The sequence below is a fragment of the Mirounga angustirostris genome, unplaced genomic scaffold (genome assembly GCF_029215605.1).
Source record: "Mirounga angustirostris isolate CCGP_5_RB_7025 unplaced genomic scaffold, mMirAng1.0.hap1 SCAF_1, whole genome shotgun sequence".
Classification (NCBI taxonomy): Eukaryota; Metazoa; Chordata; class Mammalia; order Carnivora; family Phocidae; genus Mirounga; species Mirounga angustirostris.
The window spans coordinates 107,236,131-107,243,287 of record NW_026991709.1 but is presented as its reverse complement, the minus strand read 5'-3'; positions in this window follow the sequence as shown (position 1 = coordinate 107,243,287).

The window sequence follows — 7,157 nt, the reverse complement described above, 5'->3', positions numbered from 1 at the left end:
GATTCATCAGTCTTACACAATTCACAGTGCTCACCATAGCACATACCCTCCCCAATGTCTATCACCCAGCCCCACCATCCCTCCCACCCCCCCTCCACTCCAGCAACCCTCAGTTTGTTTCCTGAGATTAAGAGTCTCTTATGGTTTGTCTCCCTCTCTGGTTTCATCTTGTTTCATTTTTCCCTCCCTTCCCTTATGATCCTCTGTCTTGTTTCACAAATTCCACATATCAGTGAGATCATATGATAATTGTCTTTCTCTGATTGACTTATTTTGCTTAGCATAATACCCTCTAGTTCCATCCACGTTGTTGCAAATGGCAAGATTTCATTTTTTGATGGCTGCATAATATTCCAATATATATATAATGGAATATATATATATTCCAATATATATATGATGGAATCTTCTTTATCCACATCTTCTTTATCCATTTGTCTGTCAATGGATATCTCAGCTCTTTCCATAGTTTGGCTATTGTGGACATTGCTGCTATAAACATTGGGGTGCACATGCCCCTTCGGATCCCTATATTTGTATCTTTGGGGTAAATACCCAGTAATGCAATTGCTGTTGACCCAGCAGCTTTATTGCAGAGCCTATCTTTTCACCGTTGGTTTACAGTGCCAGTATTGTCATGTATCGAGTGTCTGTGTATGCACTGGTGCTTTTGTCTCCCTATTCTATATCGTTGTTGTATACTAGTCAGTATTTCGTTGTTTTAATTACTGTTGCTTTTTAGTAAGTCTTGATGTACAATAGTGTAAGTCTGGAGAGGGTTTGGTGAACAAGTTCTGTCTCTGCTAGGATTTCGGGCATTGCCTTGGGACCTGGTCCTGGGTTCGGTGCAGTGGGGTGAATGGGAGAGAGGCAAGCACAAAGACCTTTCTCAGGGATCCATCAATATCTCAGCTTTCTTTGCTTCTCCTCTGATTCATTTTCTTTCCCAGCCAAGAGGCAGTCCAGTCTCCAGAATGGAAAACCTGGGCCCTTTGGCTAATCATATATCCTTCCAAATCCATTTTTTATGTTCTGAGTTCTTCCCTACATTCTCTTGAGAGATAGGTTGTTGAAATTGAAAAGCCCCCAAATTTACTTCTGCTTTCTGTTGCATTATCCCTCCACTGAGGTAATGAATTACTATGCCTGAATTGGTGGCAGAGCAAAAATTATAAGGAAATGTTGAGGAGAAAATCTTAAATCATATCTCAAAATATTATTTTACCCAATTTGTCTGGAGTTCAAAAGATAAATATGGGTCAAAGATAAACATTAGGGAATCATGAGCAAACTGATGATGAGTTAGAATAAAATGTTAAGAAAAGGTTTATTATAAATAACAGAAACTAAAATTAATTACGTCATCTTATCTGAAAGTTCATTGTGACTATAGCTTGCTCATCAATAGCCCAGGAAACTTTTCCATCAGGCAAGTTAAAGTAACTATGTCATGGCTGTCTTCAGTGAACCAAGTGAACTGCTTAGTTGGTTTCTATGGAATCCTCCTCCCCCCCACCGCTTGAACCTAAATTAGTAGAGGCTACAAGTGGTTTTTGTATGAATACTTTGTGATTTCCTATTTAGAATTCCTGTTATAGGCAAATTATCTAAGATTGATAATATACATTGTTTTAAAATGTTGTGTTTAAATAACTTAAAAATGAAAAAATTATTTAAAAAATGTGCTTTTTAGGGGCGCCTGGGTGGCTCAGTCGTTAATGTCAACCTTCAGCTCAGGTCATGATCTCAAAGTCCTGGGATTGAGTTCTGCATCGGGCTCCCTGCTCTGCGGGGATCCTGCTCCTCCCTTTCCCACTCCCCCTGCTTCTGTTCCCTCTCTCACTGTCTCTCTCTCTCTGTCAAATAAATAAATTAAAAATCTTTAAAAAAATAAATAAATAAATAAAAAATGTGCTTTTTAAATATGATTAGGGTATACATACAATCAAGTTAATAGTTTGTATAATTTTGTAATTATTCTTAATTACTTTTTAAATTAATTCATAAAACTAATTCTTTTATGAAGGATTTTCTTGAAAACCAACAAAAGTGAAAAGCTAGATTTAAAGCCTGGGGAATTATTAATTTGCCATGTTCTTCCCATTACCCACCATTAAAAGCACTTGTGCTTCTTTCTAGGCTATTAATCCCCATCACAGACAGACTACATAGCACCATCTCTATGCTGGTGACTCCATTGTCTGTATTTGTGCTTTCAGTTTATAGATCCAACTATTTATTGAATATCCTTGATTAATCATCTACTCAGGTGCTCAAAATCTGAATATCATTCTCGAGTCCTCTCCTTTCCCTTACCCCTCACATCTAACAAATTATCAAAGCTTCTTGATTTATTCGCAAATGTTCTTGAATCTCTTCTTTTCTCTCCTTACCTACTATCACCACCCTAGGCCAGGTTATTGGCCTAAAAAACTACAAAAGATATTGTTGCTTTCACTCTTGTCATTCTCTATTGTATTAGTCTTTCTAAATTGCAAATCTGACCACTCTTCTCCCTTGTTTTTTAAATATTTTAATTACATCTTATTACAACCCTTTGCCAAAACACCAACCCCTTTTCTGGCCACCCTAAACAGAATTATGTATTTGTGAGTTATCCTTCTTAGGCTCAACTGTAATTTAATTTTCTCTCTCCCTTTCTGTAAGGGAAGAAACTGTGTCCTTTTGCTTATTATTGCATCCCCAATGCCTAGGGCATAAACTCAAATTTTTGTTAAGTTAATAACAGACTGAACAAATAAATTGTGTTTTGCACAGCCAATGCCTGGGGAGTTAGAAGGTGAGTCTTTTTCCCCTTGGTACAGTAACTATAGTTAAAGTGTGTTGTCACCAGGAGTAATAATTCACTCAGTGAACATGACCTCTGATGGTCAACTAAGAAAATGAACCATGACTTAAATTCGGTGATTTATGTATTAAAATATAGATAACATAACTTTGTAAAAAGTAGTTGTAAAAACCATAAATCCTTTGCTATTATCAATACAATAACAAAGTGACTCTAATCTTGAGTAAGCTAAGTGACTAGGGTCCTCCTGAAGCTTGTCCACCTCGTTGGTTCCAGAATTCTCCATTTACTCTGAGCTTTAACTCTCTTACCAAAAAGCCTTTCATTGGCAAAGGCTTTTTCACTTTTCTAACACTTAGTCTCTCCCTAACTTTATTGTGAAGAGAAGGGGCATTTTTTTTACTCATGAGGCTGACAAGAGAGCACATCTATATTATGTATCCACTCACCAGCAACATGAATATTTGTAGTTGTGTATCTTTCACTAAGAGTCGAGTTTATATCCATCTGGACTTTTCTCTGTCTTTATATTCTGAAGGAAATTGTTTCAAGCTTTTTCTCCTACCGTCAAATCACTAGCTCAGCTGAGAGTCATATAAAATAAGTATATTGTCTGTTTTCTCAGTAGCCATCATTAGTAGGGTCATGTGCTTTTCTTTCTTTTTTTTTTTTTTTTAAGATTTCATTTATTTATTTGACAGAGAGAGACATAGCGAGAGCAGGAACACAAGCCGGGGGAGTGGGAGAGGGAGAAGCAGGCTTCCCGCAGAGCAGGGAGCCCAGTGTGGGACTCGATCCCAGGACCCTGGGATCATGACCTGAGCCGAAGGCAGACGCTTAACGACTGAGCCACCCAGGCGCCCTTTTTCTTTCTTTTGATACAAATCTTCTTCGAGGACTGGGAAATACATGTCCAAGCTACACCAGAGCATAATTTTGAAAATATATCAAAAAAACAAAACTTTTTTAAGAAACATAGATATAAAGCAATTTCTTCATAAATAGTCATTTCAGAATCTCAGCTCTCAGCGAGATAAATTTCCACCCTCAAAAATGCAATATCAGCTCCACTTTAGATACAAATAAGCTGAGAGGCATAAGGGTGCTTGAACATAGGCTTGATGAACAACTGTGACCTCTATGTCCTTGGAAATCCTACCATGACCACTGTGACCACGTGGGACTTGGAGTTATACATCCTTTTCATAAACAAGTCTTGACTCACTAAAATGTCATCAGTATAAATACCACTATCCAGAAATAAATATCCAGTTTTTAAAACAAATCCATAATTTTTTAATCATAGAAATATGAGTCCTATCCTTCAGGGAAAAAAAAGAATGCAAAAAAAAAAGCAAGCAGGAAAAACAAAAGTTTAAATGAGCAAGACTTGAAGTTCAAATAAGGGAAGAGCTACATCTGAAACTAATGTACTGTATGTTGGCTCATTGAATTTAAATTAAAAAATAAGGGAAGAGCAGAGGTTAAAGGAGAGAATCATTGGGAGACCCCACTTGGAGGAGGGGAGACTGAAGAGGAGCCAGCTCAAGAGAGACCCTAAAAGAGGGTAAAGAGGCATATGATTCATGAGAGCAGGTGCCGCTTGCCACGCCCACTGCTTTTGTTCTTTCTTAGCCCTTTTCCTGCTTTGCATTCTGCCCTCTGGTTTCTATTTAAATTCAGTTGCTTCCTTTATTCACAGTTTTCATCCTGGATATAACTATTTCTCTGTTATCAGCATCTGTGTTGCTTCAGATGGCGCTTCCTTGTGTCCTTGAAGCATTTCCTGAGGTATGACTCCAACTGTTTGGATTCCAGGTGTCATCATTGCCAACCATTAATCAAATGTGTACATCCTTGTCTCCAACAGAGGACCAGGCTGTTTGTTTATGGTTCTGTCTGGAAGGATTCACTGTAATGATGAGGTAGAGCTTTAATTGCTCCCCAAATGTACAATCATACCTTACACATTCTACAGAATAGAAAATCATTTCTAAATAAAAGAGAATCACAGATTTCTTTATGTAAATAAGTTGTATAAATGCACTATTGCCTTAGCAAATCTTTATAAAAATTGAATGGTTTACCTTAGAAATTTAGTGTATTTGCAAAGCATTTCTATTAAGTTTCCATTTTCGTAATTGGCTTCAGAGTTGCTTGACAATCTATAGTTTTCAACTTTCTTGCTTTGTATATGTCAGTGTGCCTGCCTCTTCTTTTATATAAGCAACTAATTTTAAGAGTATGCTTTCTTATCATCACATATGTAACAAGAAAGCTATGAAGGACATATTTAGACAACAGCTGCTCAATCATTGTACAGCAAGACCAAGATATCCAGCATGAACAATCAGGATAGAAACAGTTTTATTTCGTTTGTGATATTTCAAATGATAGGTCTGCCTATTTTAATACTGTTTTGGATATCTTGATTGTCATACTCACTAGAGCTAAGGACTTTCAGAACAAGGGCCATCCTTGATCCATCTTGGTATCCCATAATATACCTATTATAACATAGGACTTCACATGCAATTGATGAGTAATTAAAATTCATTGAATGGAAATACATCTTGCCAAGTAAAAGAAAACAAAATTAATGAGACTGAAACCCATTTATTTGCCTTTCCATATTAAACACTTGCTTTAGTATTTGGCCCAGATTAATTTCTCACAAATAGAGCCATTCATAATTGAGGAGAAATTAATAATATTGAAAGCATTAAGTAAACAAAAGCTTCCTTCAAAAAGAGAATATGAAATTGATTTTGCTCCACTTGCTTAAATCACAAGTTTTCACCAAAAGACTTTTGAGATATGAGTACATTGGGTTTCCTTGGGAGCACCAAAAGGTAATAGAAACTTTCTGTCCAGGAGTTTTTAAATGATATGGCACACTTTCTGTTCTGGAATGTGTATTTGTGACTCATGTTGAATCTTCACTCAGGTTACTTATAAGTTGTTTATTTTTTATATGTGGAAAAAAGAAGTAAAACAAAAATAATAAACCATATACACAAATGACTGATGAGGCTTTCCAACACCAAATGGTTTGAGAAATTCAGTGATAAATGTTTCTTAGCCTTACTTACACTACACCGCAAAATTATATTTTTCTCCTACTATGAACATTCTGTTAATGTAAAAAAGACCTTCCTTCTTAGAATGGAGAAGACTTAAACCAATAATTCTTTTTGGTGTCAGAATCACTAAATTATTTACCAGTATACCAGCACCACATATGAAGAGGAAGAGTTTCAGAAAAGGCAAGGAGTGGGTTATTCTCCAGTTGGTCACCTGTGTTCAGTTAATGTAAAACTTCAGTTTACAAGTAGTACATCTTTTTATTCACAATTATGAATGATTGAGCATCATGACAGAATAGGCTACAAAACAACCTATTTCTATCTCTTTAGGTCATATATGATGAATACCTGGGCTCTACCAACTAATTATAGTGTTTCTGAAAGCATCTGTTGTTTTCTCTTCCCTAGATAAAAAGACTCTCCCTGATATCTACAAAGGGAATACTTCTTTATAGCATCTGATTCCTACCACTGACCATTAGCATTTTGAATCTTGATTAGATATGTGCTAGGTGTTCTTTATGCTCAGAGTGGAATTTTTAATAAATTGTTTTTTGTTGCAAATGGATGTATGTGGTAAGATGGTGTAGGTATGAATACAACAATGAGTTTCAAGTAAAGAGTAAATTGGGTTAGGTTGAAGATAATCATTTTTCCATCGTGATTTAAAACTCTTAGTCTTCGGGAACTTATCCAGAAAAGAATATTTTTAAATGGCTTTTTTTTTTCATTTTTCATTTTCATATATTTTCCTTATCTTACTTACAAGGAGGACAAAAACCAAAGCTTTATAAACCATAAGATAACTGTACTTTCCATCACATTGTCTTGGGATTATATTTTAATTTCATAATTGTAATATTTAAGTTTAGTCCATTTTAGTGAGAATATTGTTATCTAAGGGAGCAAGCTCATAAAGATCTACATATGGTAGTTTCTCTGACGTTTGCAATCTAATGCAGAAGTTGGTAAACCTTGTAAGGACCATGTGCTAATACCTTTTCCATTTTTAAAGGATGCTTAAAAAAAGAGAATAATATGCAACCAGGATCTCTTAAGTGGCTCACAAAGCCGAAAATATTTACTATCAGCCCCTGTGCAAAAGAATGTCTGCAGACCCCTGATCTGCAAGCAAGCACTGCCTTTTTGGATAATGGCTGAAATATATCTCTACATTTGTCCTAGAGTCATAGTATCTCAATATGAGGAAATATCTTCAGAGTAATTGACTCATTCATTAGTTAGATGCATCCCCCTGACAA